The 24,167-nt window shown below is 47.2% G+C and overlaps 1 long non-coding RNA gene across 2 annotated transcripts; it reads right to left on the reverse strand.

The window, feature by feature from the left end:
- Positions 1-1,030: 1,030 nt before the first annotated feature.
- LOC139252411 (uncharacterized) lies at positions 1,031-21,087 on the reverse strand. Of its 2 annotated transcripts, none has more exons than XR_011591479.1 (4): positions 20,956-21,087; positions 18,452-18,999; positions 11,080-11,268; positions 1,031-2,777 (listed from the first exon to the last, which is right to left on the reverse strand). It is a non-coding gene; the product is annotated as an uncharacterized lncRNA (long non-coding RNA). The 2 variants fall into 2 exon arrangements; XR_011591478.1 differs by having other exon boundaries at positions 20,112-21,087.
- Between the last annotated feature and the right edge of the window lie 3,080 nt (positions 21,088-24,167).

Here is a 24,167-nt window from a genome sequence, read left to right on the forward strand (position 1 = left end):
ACAGCACATGGGATCCAAGGTTTTATAAATAGGGGTGTGGAGTACAAAAGGGCAGAGGGCATGTAAACCTGCACAAATCATTGGTTAGGCTGCAGTTCGAATATTGTGTCAGGTTTTGGGGATCTTACACCAGGAAGGATGTCGAGGCCATGGAGAGAGTGCAGAGAGATTCACTGAGATGATACCAGGGAAGAGAGGCTTTAGTTATCAGGGGAGATTGGAGAAACTGGGGCTCTTTTCATTAGAACAAAGGGGAATTGGAGATCTGAGGGAGCTGTTCAAAGTTTGATCAGGTAAATGAGGAAAAACTATTTCCACCAGTCGGTGAGTCAGTAACTCGAGGGCATCAAATTCAAATCATCACCCAAAGGCTCAGACCCAGAGAGGAACTATCGAACACACTAATGTTCAGGACACTCACTGTCCCTCCGGATCTGTGTCCAGGGGAGGGACTGATGGGTTTCTCTTATCTTTGGGTTAAATTTTGTTCTCATCGAGGTGATGGATGTCACTGCCATGGAATAGTGTATTCTGAGCACCAAGTGTCTGCCTGAAACACTCTCCAGTCAGGTACAGCACGGGTTAGATACAGAGTAAAGCTCCCTCTACACTGTCCCAGCAAACACTCCCAGGGCAGGTACAGCACGGGGTTAGATACAGAGTAAAGCTCCCTCTACACTGTCCCAGCAAACACTCCCAGGGCAGGTACAGCACGGGGTTAGATACAGAGTAAAGCTCCCTCTACACTGTCCCATCAAACACTCCCAGGGCAGGTACAGCACAGGATTGCTGCACTGTCAGTGTTGCCATCTTTCAGATGAGTCGTTCAACCGAGGCCCCATCAGCTCTGAACTAATATCACTCAAACAGATTATTGGCCATTGCTGTTCATGGCAGCTTGCTGTGTGTAAATCATCTGCTGCGTGTAAATCATCTGCTGCATTTCCTATACTACAACAGTGAATGCACTTCAAATAACTTTGGAGTTGTTAGCGCGAATGTACCTTCCAAGAATCACTCGTCACTCAGGGTCGGTCCATACATCAAAACGGTTTATTACACCGGCGGGGAGATGAAGCAACTGGTGGGTCCAGGTACCTCTCTCCGCCGAACAAAGGGTTTCATGGATTTTTATATGTTTTATAACAGTTTACTACAGTTACATCAGACCATTTCGGCCAGACACTATACAATTATATTGATTATAGATTACATATAGATTCAAATAGACCAATAGAAGTGGTCTCTAACCATTATGTGACTGCGTGATTGTCTCATGTGTTACTAAGGATTATTCATGGTCTTGTGACATGGTCTGGGCCCCTCCCTTATCGTACTGTCCTTGGGTGCTGTCTTTGGGCAGTCTCCTTATCTTAGTCCTGTTACAGAGTCGTATTGTTCTAACATGGACCGGGACGTCTCGTCTGGGGCCTATTAGCCCGATGATTAAGAACATCTGCAGAGCTCATGTGTATCCCTGCGTGAGAAAACAGCAGTTATCAGTAACTAAGAATGCAGCCTCTGTTTGCTGACTGAAATCCCTTGGGGCTTTGCTAAACCACAAGGAGCCATCTTTATACATTTTACACATGCATTTAATACTACAATTACATTTTTCGTTCCAACATCTATGCTATAGGTGCCGTTGCCCTAAGGGAAAATCTTTCTCGATAACAGTGTTGTTGCACTTCATTGGCTGTAAAGCACTTTGGGACACCCTGAGGTCATGTGAGGTGCTACATAAGGACAGGTCTTTGTTAAATGAAGGAGAAAAGTTCCAAAAAAGGAACAGTTGGTAACAGGACAACAATGATTCTCCTCTTATATTGAAGAAATCAAGGAATGGACATACTGTGTATTGGAACCAAAGCTGATTTATTTGTCAGATATCCAGAAAATTAAACTCCAGTTACCGGGAAACACAGCCCGATTGGGACTGAGCTGTGTTCATTCTGACAATGTGATTCACAGCAGAATACAAACCCTGCAGTCACTTGTGAACGCGCTGGTGTCTCAGCAGGTCGGATGATGTAGTGAATCGCTTCCCACATTCAGAGCAGGTGAACGGCCTCTCCCCAATGTGAACTCGCTGGTGTCTCAGCAGGTCGGATGATGTAGTGAATCGCTTCCCACATTCAGAGCAGGTGAACGGCCTCTCCCCAATGTGAACTCGCTGGTGTCTCAGCAGGCTGGATGACTGAGTGAATGCCTTCCCACACACGGAGCAGGTCTACGGCCTCTCCCCGGTGTGAACTCGCTGGTGTTTCAGCAGGGTGGATGAATCACTGAATCCCTTCCCACAAACGGAGCAGGTGAACGGCCTCTCCCCAGTGTGACTGCGTCAATGAATTTCCAGCTCAGACGGGTAACTGAATCCCTTCCCACAGTCCCCACATTCCCATGGTTTCTCCATTATGTGGATGTCCTTGTGTCTCTCCAGGTTGAACGATCAGTTGAAGCCTCGTCCACACACACAACACGTGTACGGTTTCTCCCCACTGTGAAGGGTGCGATGTTTATTCAGGCTGTGTAACTGGTTAAAGCTCTTTCCACAGGCAGTGCACTGGAACACTCTCACTCGGGTGTGTGTGTCTCGGTGCTTTTCCAGTCACACTGATGTTTGAAATCTATTGCCACAGACAGAACAGACAAACATTTCTCCTTCCACATTCAAAGGCCGATGATATTCAGGTCCTGATACATCGAGTGACTCTGTCAGATCTTGACGTGATGTTTGGTTCCAATTCCCCGTCTGTAAATCCTCCCCTTCTAACACCCTGTAAAAGGAGTTTACAAAACTCACTACTGAAAGGGCAGGATAGAAATTCAGAACAGACAATTCGACTTTCGAGGGAACATTTTTTCCTCTCGTTGCCCCAAAGCTATAAATCCCCATCCCACACACTCTCCCTCCTCCCGGAGCTGAAACCCAAACCCATCGCACCATCTCCATCATTTCTTTCTTCTCGCTGTTTTTTCCCTCCCCTGAAGGTGCTGACTCTGGCTGGGTTCAGTTCCACACTCACTGGTTCCCCTCCCTCTCCTCCCCTGAAGGTGCTGACTCTGGCTGGGTTCAGTTCCACACTCACTGGTTCCCCTCCCTCTCCTCCCCTGAAGATGCTGACTCTGGCTGGGTTCAATTCCACACTCACTGGTTCCCCTCTCTCCCCTGAAGGTGCTACTCTGGCTGGGTTCACGTCGACACTGTATTCTATGGGTATTCTGAACACCGAGTGTGTGCCTGAAACATGTTCTGGTCAGGTACAGAGTAAAGCTCCCTCTACACTGTCCCATCAAACACACCCAGACCAGGTACAGCACAGGTTAGATACAGAGTAAAGCTCCCTCTACACTGTCCCATCAAACAAGTAGAAAGTGAATTTGAAGTCAGAGGAAACAAGCAAGACAAAAGGATAAAAAAAAATTGAAAAGCTCTTTGTCTAAATGCATGTAGCATTCGTAACAAAATAGATGAGTTGACGGCACAAATAAATACAAATAGGTATGATCTGATAGCCATTACAGAGACATGGTTGCAAGGTGACCAGGACTGGGAACAAAATATTCAGGGGTATTTGACAATTCGGAAGGACAGACAGAAAGGAAAAGGAGGTGGGGTAGCACTGTTAATAAAGGATGGGATCAGTGCGTTAGAGAGAAACGATATTGGCTCAGAGGATCAAGAGGTTGAATCAGTTTGGGTGGTGAGAAGGAATAATAAAGGGAAAAAGTCACTGGTGGACGTAGTCTATAGGCCCCTAACAGTAGCTACATGATTGGATGGAGTATAAATCAAGAAATAATGGAGACTTGTAAAAAAGGAACAGCAATAATCATAGGTGATTTTAACCTTCATATATTTTGGTCTCTGTATTTAAGGAAGGATATACTTGCATTGGAGGCTGTTCAGAGAAGGTTCACTGGGTTGATTCCAGAGATTAGGGGGTTGACTTATGAGGATAGGTTGAGTAGGTTGGGCCTTAACTCATTGGAGTTCAGAAGAATCAGAGGTGATCTTATTAAAACTTATAAGATAATGAGGGGGCTCGAGAAGGTGGATGGAGAGAGGATATTTCCATTCATAGGGGAAACTAAAACTAGGGGACATAGACCTAGAATAAGGGGCCGCCCTTTTAAAACTGAGATGAGGAGAAATTTCTTCTCTCAGAGGGTTGTAAATCCATGGAATTCTCTGCCCCAGAGAGCTGTGGCGGCTAGGTCATTGAATATATTAAAGGCGGAAATAGACAGATTTTTGAGCGATAAGGGAATAAAGGGTTATGGGGAGCGGACAGGGAAGTGGAGCTGAGTCCATGATCAGATCAGCCATGATATTGAATGGCGGAGCAGGCTCAAGGGACCAAATGGCCTACCCCTGCTCCTATTTCTTATGTTCTTAAACACTTCCAGGGCAGGTACAGCACGGGTTAGATACAGAGTAAAGCTCCCTCTACACTGTCCCATCAAACACTAAACCCAGCCCATAATGAGCAGGGCTCAGGGAGGTTGGTTGCTAGGCACTGCAGTGATGTCATAAAGCAGGGCCATTCAGCCCAGCTGGTCCTCTCCTTGTCCCTTTAAAAGGTGGAGAGCTGGGACATCCTGTCTCAACACACATCCCTCCTGTTCATACTGAGAATCCCTGGGGAAGGCCCAAGGTCAGAGTGTGGAACATAACCCAGGGGGAAAGAGGAGGAGAGAAGGGGAGGTAAATCAAGGAGTCGGGACTGAGGGACACCAAGCTTCAGTTTTAGAGCCTGCAGACTTCAGATGAGGAAGAGTGAGTTCAGTAGTTTCAGGATCCAGGGAGAGAGCAAGGCACAAGGCACATTGCACAAATTCTTATTATTTTATCCTTCTCTCCTCTCCTCAGCTGAAGGTGCTGACTCTGGCTGGGTTCAGTTCTACACTCACTGGTTCCCCTCCCCTGAAGGTGCTGACTCTGGCTGGGTTCAGTTCTACACTCACTGGTTCCCCTCCCTCTCCTCCCTTGAAGGTGCTGACTCTGGCTGGGTTCAGTTCTGCACTCACTGGTTCCCCTCCCTCTCCTCCCCTGAAGGTGCTGACTCTGGCCGGGTTCAGTTCTACAATCACCAGTTTCTCTCCAATATGTGACCCATGTGCCCAATCTCTATGTGTGAACCTCGACAGTGAGTGTCGACAGGCTGTTCCACTGTCCTCACTTGGGGCCTCACATGTGCATTTTCCAGCAGGGTCACTGGACCCTCCTCCCAATGGCTCAGTGGGTAAAGGTATGCCCAGTGTGACAGTCATAGGAACAGGAGGGACCCAGGTTTAATCCCGTCTGCATTTCCTCCCCTTCTAATCTCCTGTAAAAGCTGTTTACAAAAGTCATCACTGTAAATAGGAACATAGGAACAGGAATAGGCCATTCAGCCCCTTGAGCCTGTCCCACCATTCAATGAGATTGTGGCTGATCAGTATTTTAACTCTGTCTACCTGCCTTGGTTCCATCGCCATTAATACACTTGCCTAAGGACAATCTATCAATCTCAGTTTTGGAATTTTCAATTGGTCCCCAGCCTCCGTTTTATAGGGAACAGAGTTCCAGATTTCCATTAGACTTTAAGAGCATAAGAAATAGGAGCAGAAGTGGGTTAAACAGCCCCTCGAGCCTGCTATGCCATTCAATAAGATCAAGGCTGATCTTCTACCTCAGCTCCACTTTTCCACACTATCCCCGTATCCCTTGATTTCTTTAGTGTCCAAACATCTATCGATCTCAGCCCTGAATACACTCAACGACTGAGCATCCACAGCTCTTTGGGGCAGAGAATTCCAAAGATTCACAACCCTTTGAGTGAAGACATTTCTCCTCATCTCAGTCCTAAATGGCCGTCCGTTATCCTGAGACTATGACCCCTAGTTCCAGACTCTCCAACAAAGAGAAACAGCCAATCAGCATTTGTGTGAGGAAGTGCTTCCTGACCTCACCCTGAATGGCCTGGCTCTGATTTTAAGGTTGTGTCCCCTTGTTGTGGACTCCTCCACCAGAGGAAATCGTTTCTCTCCATCCACCCTATCAACTCCTTTAATCTTAAACACCTCAATTAGATCACCCTTTAATCTTCTATATTTCTCATCATTTACAAACATCATCACTGTACGTACAGGATCATAGAACCACAGAAGTTTACAGCATTGAAGGAGGCCATTCAGCCCATAGTTCTTTGTCGGCCGGCACAGACACGATCAAGCCAAACCCCACGTTTCAGCTCTTGGTCTGTGGCCTTGTAGGTCACGGCACTTCAAGTGCATATCCAAATTCGTTTTCAATGCTCCGAGTGTTTTTGCCTCCACCACCCTCTTAACCTCCTACCACTTTAAATCTACGCCCCCTGGTTGTTGACCCTCTGCTAAGGGGAATAGGTCTTTCCTATCCACTCCAACTAGGCCCCTCATAATTTTATACACCTCAATTAGGTCTCCCCTCAGCCTCCTCTGTTCCAAAGAAAACAACCCCAGCCTATCCAATCTTTCCTCATCGCTAAAATTCTCCAGTCCAGGCAACATCCTCATAAATCTCCTCTGTACCCTCTCCAGTGCAATCACATCTTTCCTGTCATGTGGTGACCAGAATTGCATGCAGTACTCCAGCTGTGGCCTAACTAGTGTTTTATACAGTTCAAGCATAACCTTCCTGCTCTTGTATTCGATATGCCTTCTTAACCACCTTATCTACCTGTCCTGCTACCCCCTGAGGGATTTGTGGACATGCCCTCCAAGGTCCCTTTGTTCCTTTACACTTCTCAGTGTCCTACCATTTAATGTGTATTCCCTTACCTGTTCACCCTCCCCAAATGCATTACCTCACACTTCTCCAGATTGAATTCCATTTGCCACTGTTCAGCCCACCTCATCAGTTCATTCATACCTTCCTGCAGCCGACAGCTTTCTTCTTCATTATCAACCACACAGCCCATTTTAGGATCATCTGCAATTCTTAATCATACCCCCTACATTCAAGTCTAAATCATTGATATATACCACAAAAAGCAAGGGACCTAGTACTGAGCCCTGCGGAACTCCACTGAATATGGCCTTCCAGTCACAAAAACACCCATCGACCATTACCCTTTGCTCCTGACTCTGAGCCAATTTTGGATCCAACTTGCCACTTTGCCCTGGATCCCATGGGCTTTTACTTTCATGACCAGTCTGCAATGTTGGAGCTTATCAAATGCCTTATGGAGCTTATCAAATCCATATGCACTACAGAAAACGCACTACCCTCATCAACCCTCTTTGTTACCTCCTCAAAAAATTCTATGAAGTTAGTCAGACCCGACCTTCCCTGAACAAATCCATGCTGGCTGTTCTTTATTAATCCGTGTTTTTCTAAATGAAGATATATCCTGTCCCTTAATGCTGGGGTATATAGAGACCCAGCTAAGAGAGCCCTATACAGCCAGCGCCTCACAGCCAATCTGGCGTGCCTTGATGACCCTGAGAGGCTGAATACCCACAGCGCTTGGTCTGCCCTCCAGGTCTCTGTAACCAGTGGCTGTGAAGAGACACTTGGTCACTCAACCAGGAAACATCAGAACTGGTTTGATGAAAATGATCAAGAGATCGAAGAAGTAATAGATCGCAAGTGCAAAGCATTTCTGAGCCTCAAACAACAATCCAACTCGGGAGCTGCAAAACAACATTACAGATGGCGCAAGTCTCAGGTCCAACAAAAAACCCGGGATCTAACGAACAGGTGGTGGATGGAGAAAGCACAGGAGATACAACAACTGACTGATAGTCACGGTATGCGAGGATTCTTCATGGCAGTCAAGGCCACCTACGGTCCAAACTCCCAAGGCCCTACCCCACTCCTGGCCAAGAACAGGGAAACACTCATCAAGGACACCGAGGCTGTCAGGGCCCGATGGAAGGAGCACTTTGAAGATCTCCTCAATCAAGACTCTGCCTTTGACTTGAGTGTTCTCGACTCCATCCCGCAGCATGCGACACGCCACCAACTCAGTGAAACTCCAACGTCGCACGAGCTAGGCAAAGCCATAAAACAGCTCAAGAACAACAAGGCTACGGGTGCGGATGGAATCCCTGCTGAGGCGCTAAAGTATGGCGGAGAGGCACTGATGGCGCGGATACATTACCTCATTTCTCTCATCTGGAGGGAGAGCATGCTGGGAGATCAGAGATGCAGTGATTGTGATCATTTTTTTTAAAAAAGGGGACGAATCCGACTGCGGCAACTTCAGGGGAATCTCCTGCTATCAGCCACTGGGAAAGTTGTTGCCAGAGTTCTCCTCAATCTACTTCTCCCTGTGGCCGAGGAGCACCTCCCGGAATGACAATGTGGATTTCGTCCCCTACGGGGCACAGCGGACATGATCTTTGCAGCGTGACAGCTGGAGGAAAAATGCAGGGAGCAGCGCCAGCCCTTATACATGGCCTTTCTCGATCTTACAAAGGCCTTTGACACGGTCAACCATGAGGGTCTATGGAGCGTCCTCCTCCGTTTCGGATGCCCCCAAAAGTTTGTCAATATCTTTCGCCTGCTTCACGATGACCTGCAGGCCGTGATCCTTATCAACGGATCCATTACAGACCCAATTTACGTCCGGACCGGGGTCAAACAGGGCTGCGTTATCGCTCCAACCCTCTTCTCAATCTTCCTCGTTGACATGCTCCACCTCACAATCAACAAGCTCCCCGCTGGAGTGGAACTAAACTACAGAACCAGTGGGAAGCTGTTTAACCTACGCCACCTCCAGGCCAGGTCCAAGATCACCACAACCTCTGTCGTGGAGCTGCTGTATGTGGACGATGCCTGCGTCTGGGCACATTCAGAGGCTGAACTCCAGGATATAGTAAATGTATTCACTGAGGCATATGAAAGCACGGGCCTTACACTTAACATCCGTAAGACAAAGGTCCTCCACCAGCCTGTCCCCGCCACACAGCACTTCCCTCCAATCATCAAGATTCATGGCATGGCCCTCGACAACGTGGACCATTTCCCATATCTCGGGAGCCTCTCATCAACAAAGGCAGACATTGATTTGGAGATTCAACATCACCTCCAGTGCGCCAGTGCAGCCTTCGGCCATCTGAGGAAAAGTGTGTTTGAAGACCAGGCCCTCAAATCTACCACCAAGCTCATGGTCTACAGGGCTGTAGTAATACCCGCCCTCCTGTATGGGTCTAAGGCATGGACGATGTATAGGAGGCACCTCAAGTCGTTGGAGCTTTATCACCTATGATGTCTCCGCAAGATCCTGCAAATCCCCTGGGAGGACAGACGCACCAACATCAGTGTCCTCATCCAGGCTAACATCCCCAATATTGAAGCACTGACCACACTCGATCAACTTCGCTGGGCAGGCCACATAATTCGTATACCAGATATGAGACTCCCGAAGCAAATGCTTTATGCGGTGCTCCTTCATGGTAAACGAGCCAAAGGTGGGCAGCGGAAACGTTATAAGGACACCCTCAAAGCCTCACTGGTAAAGTGCGACATCACCACTGACACCTGGGAGACCCTGGCCGAAGACCGCCCGTGGAGAAAGTGCATCCGGGAGGGCATTGAGCTCTTCGAGTCTCAATGCAGAGCGTGAAGAGGTTAAGCGCAGGCAGCGGAAGGAGCGCGCGGCAAACCAGCCCCACCCACCCCTTCCCTCGACGAATGGCTGTCCCACCTGTAACAGGGTCTGTGGCTCTCATAACGGACTGTTCAGCCATCAAAGAACTCACTTTGGGAATGGAAGCAAGTCTTCCTCGATTCCGAGGGACTGCCTATGAGGATGATTCCTGGTCTATCTTTGTCCTTTTCCATAACTACCCTAAATCCAATTGAATTATGATCACTACCACGAAAATGTTGTCCCACTGATACCTCTTCCACCTACCCAGCTTCATTCCCTAAAACAAAGTCCAGAACCACCCCCTCTCTTGTTGGACTTGTTACATACTGGCTAAAAAGTTCTCCTGAATCCATTTTAGAAATTCCGCACCCTCTATACCATTCACACTAATTCTATTCCAGTTAATATTAGGGCAGTTGAAATCCCCAACTATTACTGCCCTATTGTTTTTGCACCTGTCAGAAATGTGCCGACATATTTGCTCTTCTGGCTCCCTCTGACTGTTTGGGGGTCTATAATACATCCTCAGCAGTGTGACTGCCCCTTTTTTGTTCTTCAGTTCTCCCATGTGGCCTCAGTTGATGATCCTTCTGACATATCATCCCTCCTCACAGCTGTAATTGTTTCTTTAATCAATACTGCGACCACCCCCCCTCCATTTTTATCCCCGTCTCTATCCCGTCTGAAAACCCTGTAACCAGGAATGTTGAGCTGCCATACTTGCCCTTTCAGCCATGTCTCAGTAATAGTTATATTATACTCCCTCGTGTCTATCTGTGCTCTCAGCTCATCTGCCTTATTCCCATGACTCCTTGCATTGAAGAATATACCATTAAGCACTGCCAAACTGCCTTGTCGTCTATTTTATAGCCCTTGTTTCCTCTGTATTCCAAATTCACTTTATACTTTTTTGATTTCCAATTTCAGCTTTGCTTCTCTCCATTCTGAATCCATTCTCAGGTTCCCATCCTCCTGCCAAATAATTTAAACACTCCTCAACCACACTACCAAACCCCACCATGAGGATATTGGTTCCGGCTATGTTGCCAAACACCTTAAGTCCGTGTCCTCTGGTTACCGGCCCTTCTGGCACTGAAAATTGGTTCTCCTTATTAAGAGGGTTTGTGGGCTGGAGGAGGTTACAGAGATAGGGAGAGGCGAGGCCTTGCAGGGATTTGAACAAGAGGAGGAGTATTTTAAAGGCTGAAGCCACCAGCCATCTCCCCCAGTGCAGAATGTGACTCACTAGTAACAGGAAGGATTTTTGTAACAGGAAGGATTTTTGTTTAAGTACTAAAGATGCATAATGAGAGATCAATCTCTGTCCCTTTAACTAACAGTGACATGAGGGAAATGAATGACGTGTAAACACCTGGTCCACTTGGCACTGAAGTGACTGAATCTTGATTTAACTTTTAAAAGATAAATTGTTTAACAGAGGTTCACACAGACTCACCTGACAGGCCGACTCAGAATCCACCCCTCAAGCCCCGCGATTGGTTGCAGAACACGCTGCTCCCTTGACCCTCCCGCCTCTGAACTCTCTTCCTGTTGGTTCCCAGGGCAATCAATCACCACTCGCCAACATTCCGCTGCCAGTTGAAGTTGAGGGGCTCAGAGGAAGAAATGAAATGAGGCTGTGAATCTGAGTTAAGAAATAAAATTAGAGAAGCACGATTACATTTATAAACAAAACTATTTAAAGTCAAATCAAATGAATTGTTGCAATTAATATATTCCTTTTGGTCCAAGTGGGAAACAAGTGATGTGTGGGCTGTGCAGAGTGTCTGTGCCCGGTTACACAGCGTGTCCCTGGCTCTCCGCTCCAAGTGTAAATGTTTCAGCTCACATCCAACTGACTGGATAAACCTCGCCCGTCTAAACCCCATCACACAAACATCAGCATTTGATGTTTAGTTATACTAAACCTTTATAAAACACTGGTTCGGCCTCAGCTGGCACATTGTGTTCAATTGTGGCACCACACTTTCAGAAGGATGTCTACACCTTAGAGAGGGTGCAGAAGAGATTTATTCGAATGGTACCAAGGATGAGGGATCTGTTATGTGGAGATACTGGAGAAGCTGCGGTTATTCTCCTTGGAACAGAAAAGGTTAAGAGGAGATTTGATAGAGTGTTCAAAATCATGAACAGTTTTAATAGACTAAATAAGGAGAAACACTTTCCTGTGGCAGAAGCGTCAGTAACCTGAGGACACAGAGTTCAGGTAATTGGCAAAAGGGGCAGAGGCGATATGAGGAAACATTGTATAAGCAGCGAGTTGTTGCAATCTGGAATGCATAGTCCATTAGATACTTCCAGGGTAGGTACAGCAAGGGTTGGATACAGAGCTAAGCTCTCTCTACACTCTCCCATCAGACACTTCCAGGGCAGGTACAGCATGGGATAGATACATAGAAACATACAAATGTAGAAAATAGGTCCAGGAGTAGACCATGGCTGGTCATTCACCTCAGTACCCATTTCCTGCTTTCTCTCCATACCACTTGATCCCTTTAGCCGTAAGGGCCATATCTAACTCCCTCTTGAATATATCTAAGGAACTAACATCAACAACTCTCTGCGGTAGGGAATTCCACAGGTTAACAACTCTCAGTGAAGAAGTTTCTCCTCATCTCAGTCCTAAATGGCCTACCCCTTATCCTCAGACTATGTCCCCTGGTTCTGGACTTCCCCAACATCGGGAACATTCTGCCTGCATCTAACCTGTCCAGTCTCGTCAGAATTTTATATGTTTCTATGAGATCCCCTCGCATCCTTCTAAACTCCAGTGAATAAAGGCCTAGTCGATCCAGTCTCTCCTCATATGTCAGTCCAGCCATCCCGGGAATCAGTCTGGTGAACCTTCGCTGCACTCCCTCAATAGCAAGAACATCCTTCCTCAGATTCGCAGACCAAAACTGAAAACAATATTCCAGGTGAGGCCTCACCAAGGCCCTGTACAACTGCAGTAAGACCTCCCTGCTCATATTCTCAAAATCCCGAGCTATGAAGACCAACACACCATTTGCCTTCTTCACCACCTGCTGTACCTGTATGCCAACTTTCAATGACTGATGTACCATGACACCCAGGTCTCGTTGCACCTCCCCTTTTCCTAATCTACCACCATTCAGATAATATTCCGTCTTCATGTTTTTGCCCCCAAACCTCACATTTATCCACATTATACTGCATCTGCCATGCATTTGGCCATTCACCTAACCTGTCCAAGTCACTCCGCAGCCTCTTAGCACCCTCCTCACAGCTCACACCGCCACCCAGTTTAGTGTCATCTGCAAATTTGGAGATATTACACTCAATTCCTTCATCCAAATCATTAATGTATATTGTAAATAGCTGGGGTATTTGTCTGCTGTATGGTTCAGAGACATGGACCATCTACAGTAGACACCTCAAATCACTGGAGAAATACCACCAACGATGCCTCTGCAAGATCCTACAAATCCCCTGGGAGGACAGGCGCACCAACATTAGTGTCCTCGACCAGGCCAACATCCCCAGCATTGAAGCACTGACCACACTTGATCAGCTCCACTGGGCAGGCCACACTGTCCGCATGCCAGACATGACACTCCCAAAGCAAGCGCTCTACTCGGAACTCCTTCATGGCAAACGAGCCAAAGGTGGGCAGAGGAAACGTTACAGGGACACCCTCAAAGCCTCCCTGATAAAGTCCAACATCCCCACCGACACCTGGGAGTCCCTGGCCAAAGACCACCCCAAGTTGAGGAAGTGCATCCGGGAGGGCGCTGAACGCCTCAAGTCTCATCGCCGAGAGGATGCAGAAAACAAGCGCAGGCAGCGGAAAGAATGTGTGGCAAACCTGTCCCACCCTCCCTTACCCTCAACGACTGTCTGTCCCACCCGTGGCAGGGACTGTGGCTCTTGTATTGGACTGTTCAACCACCTAAGGACTCATTCTAAGAGCGGAAGCCAGTCGTCCTCGATTCCGAGGGACTACCTATGATGATGATTAGCATGGATAGAGAATTGGCTAACTAACAGAAAACAGAGAGTCGGGATAAATGGTTCATTCTCGGGTTGGCAATCACTAACTAGTGGGGTGCTGCAGGGATCAGTGCTGGGACCCCAACTATTTACAATCTATATTAATGACTTGGAAGAAGGGACCGAGCGTAACAGAGCCAAGTTTGCTGACGATACAAAGATGGGAGGAAAAGCAATGTGCGAGGAGGACACAAAAAACCTGCAAAAGGACATAGACAGGCTAAGTGAGTGGGCAAAAATGTGGCAGATGGAGTATAATGTTGGAAAGTGTGAGGTTATGCACTTTGGCAGAAAAATAATCAAAGAACAAGTTATTATTTAAATGGAGAAAAATTGCACAGTGCTGCAGTACAGTGGTACCTGGGGGTACTTGTGCATGAAACACAAAAGGTTGGTATGCAGGTACAAGTGATCAGGAAGGCCAATGGAATCTTGGCCTTTATTGCAAAGGGAATGGAGTATAAAAGCAGGGAAGTCTTGCTGCAGTTGTACAGGGCATTGGTGAGGACACACCTGGAATACTGCGTACAGTTTTGGTTTCCATGTTTACGAAAGGATATATTTGCTTTGGAGGCAGTTCCAAGAAGGTTCACTCGGTTGATTCCGGAGATGAGGGGGCTGACTTATGAGGAAAGGTTGAGAAGTTTGGGCCTCTTCTCAATGGAATTCAGAAGAATGAGAGGTGATCTTATCGAAACGCATAAAATTATGAGGGGGGGCTTGACAAGGTGGATGCAGAGAGAATGTTTCCACCGATAGGGGAGACTAGAACTAGGGGGCATAATCTTAGAATAAGGGTCCGCCCATTTAAAACTGAGATGAGGAGGAATTTCTTCTCTGAGGGTTGTAAATCTGTGGAATTCGCTGCCTCAGAGAGCTGTGGAAGACGGGACATTGAATAAATTTAAGACAGAGATAGACAGTTTATTAACTGATAAGGGAATAAAGGGTTATAGGGAGCGCAGGGAATTGGACCCGAGTCCATGATCGGATCAGCCATGATCGTGTTGGGTGGCGGAGCAGGCTCGAGGGGCTGTATGGCCTGCTGCTGCTCCTATTTCTTATATTCGTTTGTGCTTATGTTCTACACTCACTAATTCGACACTTCCAGGGCAGGTACAGCACGGGTTAGATAGAGAAAATCTCCCTCTATACCTTCCCATTAATCACTCCCAGGGCAGGTACAGCACGGGTTAGATAGAGAAAATCTCCCTCTATACCTTCCCATCAATCACTCCCAGGGCAGGTACAGCACAGGTTAGATAGAGAAAATCTCCCTCTATACCTTCCCATCAATCACTCCCAGGGCAGGTACAGCACGGGTTAGATAGAGAAAATCTCCCTCGATACCTTCCCATCAATCACTCCCAGGGCAGGTACAGCACGGGTTAGATAGAGAAAATCTCACTCTATACCTTCCCATCAATCACTCCCAGGGCAGGTACAGCACAGTTGAGATAGAGCAAAGCTTGCTCTGCAATTACCATCAAAAACTCACAGGGCAAGTATAGCATCATTTAGATAGAGTAAAGCTCCTAGTACCCTGGTCCGTGAAAAACACCCACGGCTGGTACAGCACGGGTTAGATACAGAGTAAAGCTCCCTCTACACTGGACCATTCAAAAACTCCCAGGGATGGGACAGCTCGTGTTAAATACAAAGCAAAGATCCCTCTACATTATCCTAGCAAGAATCCCCAGGGCAGGTACAGCAAGGGTTAGATATCGAGGAAAGCTCTCTCTACACTGTCCCATCAAACATTCCCATGTTGATACAGCAAGAGCCAGATACACAGTAAAGCTCCCTCTACACTGTCGCATCATACACTCCCAGGGCAGGTACAGCAAGGGTAAGATAGAGTAAAGCTCCATCTGCACTGTTCCTTCAGCGAAGGAGGGGGAGGGGAACCAGTGAGTGTAGACCTGAACCCAGACAGAATTGGTGGTGAAAACTGGGAGTGGAGGAGAAACAGTCTAGAAATGTGTGTTGATTTGGATTTCAGCACAGCAGGAGGGACAATGTGTGGGACAGGGATTTACAGGTTTGGAAGTGCAAGAGAGGAAAGAATGTTCTATGGAAACTAGATGTGTCTATTCTGAATTTCTGTCTTGTACTGACAGTGATGAGTTTTGTTATCTCCTTTTACAGCGTGTTAGAAGGGGATATTTTCAGACAGGAAACACAAACCAAACATCACGTCAAGATCTGACGGAGTCAATCGATGCATCAGGACCTGAATATCATCGGCCTCTGAAAGTGGAAGGAGAAATGTTTGTCTGTTCTGTCTGTGGGAAAAGATTTCAAACATCAGTGTGACTGGAAAGGCACCGAGACACACACACCCGAGTGAGAGTGTTCAGTGCACTGCCTGTGGAAAGTGCTTTATCCAGTTACACAGCCTGAAAAATCATCGCACCATTCACAACTGATTGTCCAACCATGGAGAGTCACAAGGATACCCGCACCATGGAAATGTGGGGACTGTGGGAAGGTATTCAGAAAACCGTGAGAGCTGGAAATTCATCGACGCAGTCACACTGGGGAGAGGCCGTTCATCTTCCCTGTGTGGGCGAAGGGATTCACTGGGTCTTCCCAACTTGTAACTCACCAGAGAGTTCACACTGGGGAGAGACCGTTCATCTGCTCGGAGTGTGGGAAGGGATTCACTCGGTATTCCGACCTGCTGACACATCAGCGAGTTCACAAGTGACTGCAGGAGTTGGAATCTGTTGTTATTGCTGCTGTTAATCACATCCCGACTGAACCACGTTCATTCTGACAGTTGGAGTTTGTTTCTGCTGATGTTAATAACCCTATAACTGGGCTGGACTTTAATATTCTGGATATATTGCTGATTGTGTTCTTGGGGCTGCAGTGTCCATTTAAGAAACGCTGTGTTATCTTTCCCCTTAATTCAGCGACTCTCAACAGAAATTTAGTTTGCAATAAAATTATGAACTTTTACTTTAATCCTAAGTTGATCTTTGGTACAAAATCTACAATAGTATGAAAGTTTCCACTGAAGAACATCTCCAATTAGAAAGAGCTGGCTGACAATTCTTGACTTGCACATTACACACAGTGGCCCCTCCATTATCCACAAGAAGGGGAATGGGAATTGGTGGGGAATCAGTGTCCCCAAATGTTGCCCCTCCCATCTGGTGTAGCAATCTCCTCAGCACAGGAATAGAGACAAGTCCAGACCAAAAGTGCACGCAGTACTCCAGCTGTGGTCTTACCAACGCCCTGTACAGGTGAAGCAGGGCTTCCCTACTTTTATACTCCATCCCCCTTGCAATAAAGGCCAGCATTCCATTTGCCTTCCTGATTGTTTGCTGTACTTGCATGCTAACTTTTTGCATTTCATGTATAAGAACGCCCAGATCTCTTTGTATTACAGCATTTTGTAATCGTCCTCATTTAAATAATAATTTTTTTAATTTTTCCTACCAAAGGGGATAACCTGACATTTTACCACATTATAGTCCATCTGCCAGATTTTTGCCCACTCACTGAGCCTATCCAAATCCCTTTGTAGATTCTTTGCGTCCTCCTCACAACTTGCTTTCCACCTATCTTTGTATCAGCAGCAAATTTGGCTGCATTACACCAAGTCCCTTCATCCAAGTCATTAATATAAATTATAAATAGTTGAAGCCCCTGCACTGATCCCTGCACACCACTAGTTACAGTTTGCCAACCTGAAAATGACCCATTTATCCTAACTCTCTGTTTTCTGTTAGTTAACCAATCCTCTATCCATGCTAATATATTACCCCTAACCCCGTGAGTTCTTAGCTTGTGCAGTAACCTTTTGTGTGGCACCTTATCGAATGCTTTCTGGAAATCCAAATGTATGACATGAACGGGTTCTCCTTTATCCACTCTGCTCGTTACATCCTCAAACAACTCCAGCAACTTTGTCAAACATGATTTCCCTTTCATAAAACCATGCTGACTCTGCTTGACTGCAATATGATTTTCTAAATGTCCTGCTGCTACTTCCTTAATGATGGGCTCCAGTATTTTCCCAATGACATGGTAGGCGAACTGGTCTATAGTTTCCTGCTTTCTGTCTCCGTCTCTTAAATAGGAATGTAACATTTGCGGTTTTCCAGTCCGCTGGGACCTTTCCAGAATTCAGGGAATTTTGGTAGATTACAACCAATGCATCCACTATCTCTGCAGCCACTTCTTTTAAGACCCGAGGATGTCATCAGGTCCAGGGGACTTGTCCACCTTTAGTCCCATTAGTTTGCTGAGTACTTTATCTCTAGTGATAGTGACTGTTTTAAGTCCCCCCTCCCCCCACCCCTCACCACCACAATAGCTCCTTGATCATCAACTGTTGGGATGTTTTTAGTGTCCTCTACCGTGAAGACCAATACAAAATATTTGTTCAAAATCTCTGCCATTTCCGTGTTTCCCAATATTAATTCTCCAGTCTCATCCTCTAAAGGACCAATGTTTACTTTAGCTACTTGGTTCCTTTTTATATACCTGTAGAAGCTCTTACTGATATTTCTTTCCAGTTTGCTCTCAACTGCTATCTTCCCTGTCATCATTTTTTTTAGTCGTCCTTTGCTGGTTTCTAACAATTTCCCAAACCTCTGGCCTTCCACTGTCCTACACAACATTGTTCGCCTTTTTTTCAATTTGATGCCATCCTTTACTTCCTTAGTTAGCCAGGGATGGTTCAGCCTTCTCGAAGCATCTTTATTTCTCACGAATAAATCTTTGCTGAGAGTTATGAAATATCTCCTTAAATGTTTGCCACTGCATTTCTATAGTCTTACCCTTTAACATACTTTCCCAGTCCACGTGGTGTCAGTGACGCTGGTGTGCCGAAAGGGTGGATGAGCGAGTGAATCCCTTCCCACACTCTGAGCAGAACGACCTCTCCCCGGTGTGACTGTAGCGATGAGTTTCCAACAGGGATGGGTAATTGAATCTCTTCCCACAGTCCCCACATTTCCACGGTTTCTCCATGGTGCGGGGTGTCCGTGTGTCTCTCCAGGTTGGACGATCAGTTGAAGCCTGGTCCCCACAGAACATGTGTACGGTTTCTCCCCACTGTGAATGGTGCGATGTTTTTTCAGGCTGTGTAACTGGTTAAAGCTCTTTCCACAGTCAGTGCACTGGAACAATCTCATTCGGGTGTGTGTGTCTCGGTGCTTTTCCAGTCACACTGATATTTGAAATCTTTTCCCACAGGCAGAACAGGCAAACATTTCTTCTTCCACTTTCAAAGACCGATGATATTCAGGTCCTGATGAATTGAGTGACTCCGTCAGATTTGGTTTGGTTTGAGTTTCCTGTCTGTAAATCCTCCCCTTCTAATTCCCTGTAAAAGAGTTCACAAAAGTCATCACTAAGTCCTGGGCCGAAAATCAAAACAGACAATTCCAGCTTCCATGGAATATTCTTTCCTCTCTTGTTCCCACAAACATGTGATCCAATCGAATTAAAAGGCAGCAAAATAAGCAACAAAAGCAAAGGGCACCTTCCCAAATAAACCAGAATGTTGTTCCCAGTGTGTATGAGATACTCCGTACCCTGAGGTGCCACCGGTCACGGAAGGCATCAAGGAACCAGTGCACACCGCATGTTCCCTCTCCAGGGCCATCCGGGCACCGACAAGACAAAAGACCACAAGAATTAGCCATACGGTCCCTCAGGCCTGTTCCACCATTCACTATGATCATGGCTGATCTTCAACCTCAGCTCCACTTTCCTGCCTGATCTCCGTATCCCTTGATTCCCCCAGAGTCCAACAATCTATATATCTCAGTCTTGAATATACTCAACACCCACAGCCCTTTGGGGTGGAGAATTCCGAAGATTTACAACCCTCTGAGCGAAGAAATTCCTCCTCATCTCAGTCTTATATGGCCGACTCCCTTATTCTGAGACTGTGGGCCCTATTTGGAGACTCTCCAGTCCAGGGAAACAACCTCTTAGCATCTACCCTGTCAGTCCCCCTCAGAATTTTACATGTTTCAATGAGATCCCCTCTTATTCTTCTAAACTCCGGAGAGTATAGGCCCATACTGCTCAATCCCTCCTCATAGGAGGATCCCCCCATCCCGGGAATCAATCTGGTGAACCTTCATTGCACTCTAAGGCAAGGATATCCTTCCTCAGATAAGGAGACCAAAACTGTGCACAGTACTGCAGGTGTGGTCTCACCAAGGCCTTGTACAATTGTAGCAAGACTTCCTTACTCTTGTACCCCTGGCAATAAAGGCCCACATGCCTTCCTGATTGCTTGCCGTACCTGCATGCCAGCGCTCTGTGTTTCCTGTACGAGGACACCTAAATCTCTCTGAACACTAACATTTATTAGTTTTTCACCATTTAAAAAATATTCTGTTTTTCTATTCTTCCTACCAAAGTAAATAACCTCACATTTCCCCACATTATACTCCTCCATCTGCCACCTTATTGCCCACTCACTTGACAGGTCCATGATCCCTTTGCAGGCTCTTTGCGTCCTCCTCACAGCGTACTTTCCCACCTGGCTTTGTATCGTCAGCAAACTTGGATACATTGTACTTGATCCCTTCATGCAAGTCTTTAATACAGATTGTAATTAGCTGAGGCCAAAGCAAAGCTAAGACCAAAGCTGACCGATCCTTGCAGTACCCCACTAGTTACAGCCTGCCAACCGGAACATGGTCCGTGTATCCCGACTCTCTGTCCGTTAACCAATCCTCTATCCGTGCTAATATATTACCCCCGACTCCGTGAGATCTCAATTAGCATTTTATGTGGCACATCAAATGTGTTTTAGAAATCCTGCAACATTACAGTCACTGGTTCCCCTTCATCCACCCTGCTGCTGACATCCTCAAAAAGCTTAATAAATGTATTAAAGACGATTTCCCTCCCACAAGACCATGTTGAGTGCAGACTCAGAGCCTGATTTTCTCAGTGCCCTGTTACACTTGTGTAGTAATGGATTGCAGCATTTCCCCCCAGGACTGATGTCAGACTAACTGGCCCCGAGTTGCCCGTTTTCTCTCTCCCTCCTTCCCTGACGGAGGAGGAGAGGCAGGCAGCCAGAGTGAGCCAGCCCCTGGGCCTGTCACCGCGGGGGGGACAAAGCCGGGCTCAGCCTGTGGGCTGTGATTGGGGCCTGAGGCCTACAGCGGGTGTGGGTGAAGCTCCCCGGCCCACCCGCGGGTCCACACCCTCCGCCGCCCCCACAATCTCCTCCCGCCTCCCCGAAGGGTCTGACCCACTCGAGCTCGGGGCAAACGCCGGAGCCGCAGGTTGTTGTTGGGGGCCTGAGGCCTACCCCGGGTGTTTAGAAAGCCTCCCCGCCAGTCCCGGGGCTCCCCTGCGCCGCCGCCCCTTCCTCCTCCTCCCCGCTCCGGAATCTTCTCTCCGCCTCCGGCCGTTGGGCGGCGTGCGCACTCGAGCGGCACGTTACCCGGGACCACGGCCTGATTGACGGGAGCTCCCGACCAATGGGGAGTGAGACCGCGGGAACAGTGGGCGGGCGGCCGAGGGTGACGCGCGCTGGAACGTGTTGACGTCATGAAGAGTACAGACGTCATGATACAATGCAACTCTTTTGAGTTTACCTGCAAAAACATAAACATTAAAACCATGCCACCCGACCTGGGTGACACAGCAGACATTTTCAAGGCCCCTTTTTTCATGATACAATGCAACTTGGTTCTCCTGAGTGAGGGAGGCTGGGGGTCAAGGTTGATTTGATTCTGTGCTGACCCTTGACCTCCCTTGCTCCCAAGTGCAGGAGAGGTCGCACATTCCAGCTGCTCACTGTGGGGGTTGTCAGCGGATCCCATCCAGGGCTGCAGTTGGGGAGACTGCAGTTAACCTCAGTGCCCTGGGCTCCTGCTACTGATCACTGTCCACTCACCCCAGCAGCAAAGGCCAAGTCTGCAAAGGGGGCGTTGTTTTGGACTGTGATGCCCCCAAGGTTGAATAGGCTGCCAACAATCACTGCATACCCTCACACATTGGCCCTTTGGACGGGCACCAGAAGGCAACCAGTGACTGTGGAACTCCTCACTGTAGAGGAATAGGAGGATATGTTGATAGAGTGGGAGGAGGGTCGTGTGGAGTTTAAACGCCGACATGGACCAGTTGGGCCGAATGGCCTGTTTCTGTGCTGTATTCCATGAAATACCATGAGAGGTCAAATCAAGGGAATCAGCAAAAACAAAAACAAAAACTTGTATTTATATAATGCCTTTAATGTGTAAAACGTCCAAAGGATTTTCACAGAGTATTATAAGACAAAAACTTGACACCAAGCCACATAAACAGATATCAGGGCAGGTGACCAAAAGCTTGGTCAAAGACATAGGTTTTCAGGAGCAGATTAAAGGAGGAATGAGAGGCGGAGAGGTTTTAGAGATTGGGGTCAAGGCAACAGAAGGTTGAGCGATTACCATCAGGGATGCTCAAAAAGGCAGAATTAGAGGAGAGCAAATATCTCAGCGGTTGTGGGGCTGGGGGAGATTACAGAGATAGGGAGGGGCGAGGCCATGGAGGGATCTGAAAACAAGCATGAACATTTTGAAATCGAGGCGTTGCTTAACCAGGAAGAATGCAGGTCAACGATGTTTCCCCAGCATTCTATGCACAGCATTCCCTCGTTCACCTGGACCTTGCTGGCTGCGATATTTCATCCTGCGACCTCACTTCCACTTGCTTCTGCAAGAAAAAAACAAAACAAAAAATAGCACCGCTCTGTGAGAGGTCTTCCCTCCACAGCTCAAACTTAGGTTATATGGATTACATTTCCCTTCCCGAATGCTTGAGCAGCAACTCCTATCTATTTAGATAGTCAATTTTATTTTCACACAAACCTATGTCCAGCCTTTGTGATTGAACAATACAAAAGGTATCTGCAATGTGTTTGCTGCAAGTTCTTTATCTTCTCTATCGAGCAATCTGTCGTGGAAGATAACACATAATTCCAAATCATTCATTCCAGGCATTTTTTTCAAAAAGTCTTACATTCAATTTTGTCACCATGCTGTGGTATTCAAGATCCATTACTGCAGATAAGAAGTTGAACATAACTGGAGTTCTTCTTTTTGTTCCAGCAAAGATCAAGGTCGTTTACACCTTGAAGTTATTTCCAAATTAAAGGACCCTCTCGGTAACGTTGCACCATCTGCACCATCATCATCATCATCATTATCATCATAGACAGTCCCTCGAAATGAGGATGACTTGCTTCTATGCAAAAAGAGATGAGTTCACAGGTTTTTCAATGAAGGACCTAATATTCCGGATCCCGAACTACATCCTGAAGGGTGGAAGATGCCTGTGCCTGGATTTTTTTAACATGTGGTTGCACACCAGCCACCCCTACTCTCCAACTGCTTGCCCCAACCCCTCCTCCACCCCCTCACCCCAACCCCCCTCACCCCAAACCCTCCTTCACCCCCTCACCCGAACCCCCCTCACCCCAACCTCTCCTCCACCCACTCACCCCAACCCCCCTCACACTAACCCCTCCTTCACCCCCTCACCCCAACCCCCCTCATCCCAACCCCTCCTCCACCCCCTCACCCCAACCGCCCTCACCCCAACCCCTCCTTCACCCCCTCACCCCAACCCGCCTCACCCCAACCCCCCTCACTTCAACCCCCCTCACCCCAACCTCTCCTTCACCCCTCGCCCCAACCCCCCTCACCCCAACCCCCCTCACTCCTACTCTGCAACCCCCCTCACCCCAAGCCCCCTCACACCAAACCCTCCTTCACCCCAATCCATATTTCACACATCCAATTTCATTTTGACCATCACTTCGACCAATGATCCACACTGGAGGTAAATATCAGGAGCTTCTGTGTGATGGTGAGGTGATCACTGGACAATAAAGCTCGGAGACCGGTGGTGGGCAGCTCATTATCCCCAGTGTGATTTAGTCCCCTTTCCCACTGAACACTGTGGACAGACATGGTCACCTTGGTAACGGAATGGTCAGTGTGACATCACTTTCTGAACAAGACCACACAAGACAATGGGTTATCAATAAATGGTAAAGGTATTAAACACTCTGCAATTACATTGGAAATAAAATGCTGGAAAATAATTGGTGAAGATAATTTATCTCTGGAATTGACTAGCAAATATTAAAAATGATGTGCTCTGTATACACAAACACTATATATATATAGAAAAAAAAATGCGATATATATATATATATATATATGCTATGATATATATATATATATAGACTTTGTGTGCTCATTTCAGTTGTTCTGTGTAACCTGATGCGATCATCATTCTATGATCTTTAGCTCATCCGGCGGTGCTTGGTGGATCAGGATATAAAGAGACCGCGCGCTGTTCCTCCTCCCACTGCCTGGGGGAATGGGGCAGATATTTAAAGGGGTAGGGACTCCCCTTTCTCTGCCTCATTATAGTTAAAGGGACAGTCCAGTTTATCTTGGGGTGTCGGAGGACTTCACTAACACAGCTCCCATCAACAGTCGCTCCTTTCTGTACTGTGCAGTGATT

This window comes from Pristiophorus japonicus, unplaced genomic scaffold (assembly GCF_044704955.1).
Source record: "Pristiophorus japonicus isolate sPriJap1 unplaced genomic scaffold, sPriJap1.hap1 HAP1_SCAFFOLD_464, whole genome shotgun sequence".
In the NCBI taxonomy this organism is placed as follows: Eukaryota; Metazoa; Chordata; class Chondrichthyes; family Pristiophoridae; genus Pristiophorus; species Pristiophorus japonicus.